This window comes from Alligator sinensis, unplaced genomic scaffold (genome assembly GCF_000455745.1).
Source record: "Alligator sinensis unplaced genomic scaffold, ASM45574v1 scaffold932_1, whole genome shotgun sequence".
Taxonomy (NCBI): domain Eukaryota; kingdom Metazoa; phylum Chordata; order Crocodylia; family Alligatoridae; genus Alligator; species Alligator sinensis.
Window position 1 is genome coordinate 2,825 of NW_005842938.1, and position 969 is coordinate 3,793.

Consider the following 969-nt stretch of genomic DNA (forward strand, 5'->3'; position numbering starts at 1 on the left):
GGCCTAATGCAGGGGTTCCCAAACCCTGGGCCACGGCCCGGTGCTGGGCCACGAAGGATTGGTTGCCGGCCTGCAGTGATCACAAACTGGCAAACCGTGGACTGGAAGTGACTGGCATACTGCAGACTGGCAGCCAACCCTTTTTTTATACCGCATATAAAAAAGCATTGGCTACGTGCCCGCAGTATGCCAGTCACGGCAGGTCCGCTGTTTGCCACTCTGTGGTCACTTCTGCTCTGTGGCTTGCCGGTCCACGGTCACTTCCACTTTCTGGTGCTGGTCCTCAGCATAAAGAGGTTGGTAACCCCTGGCCTAATGGCCACAAACTGTTGGAAGACCGTTTTAGACTGGATATAAGGAAAATCTTTACCATCCAAGCATGGGCGATGTCGCATAGGGGGTGCCGCCGACACTTCTGGCGGTGTCTGTGGGCGGTCGGCGATCACCGCTCGCCACCCCTGCTGCCGAGACTGCGCCTGGTCCCTGCTCGCTGCCGTCATGCCCCTGCTGCTGACGCTGGTGGTCAGGAGGCACGGGGCGTTCACGTGCCCCAGTCTGCAGAGGCAGGCCTAGACCCCCCCTCAGAAGTGGGTCGCGCACCTACTCCGGACCCCCTTGAGACACACTCGGACGCTTATGTCTCTGGGGTGACCCAACCCGACCCCACCTGGCTTCCTACCCCTCGGGCAGACAGAGGGCTGTGAAATCCAGCCCCTCACGTCTGTGGCACCCGCGGGCGGGCTGAGCACGACCCTGCTTCCACTCCCGCCGGCGGCCCAGGAGGATTTTTTGGGCCCGGCCAGAGACCCTGGTGACAGTGAGAAGCGCGGCTCGCACCCCTCGCCTCCCCTCGCTGCCCGCGGGGAGGAGGCAGAGGCCGGGGAGGAGGCCGAGGCGAGGCGGGGCGGGGCCGCCTGACGTCCCGGGCTGGAAGTGGCGTACGTGCAGAGCGGGCAGAGGCAGTGGCGC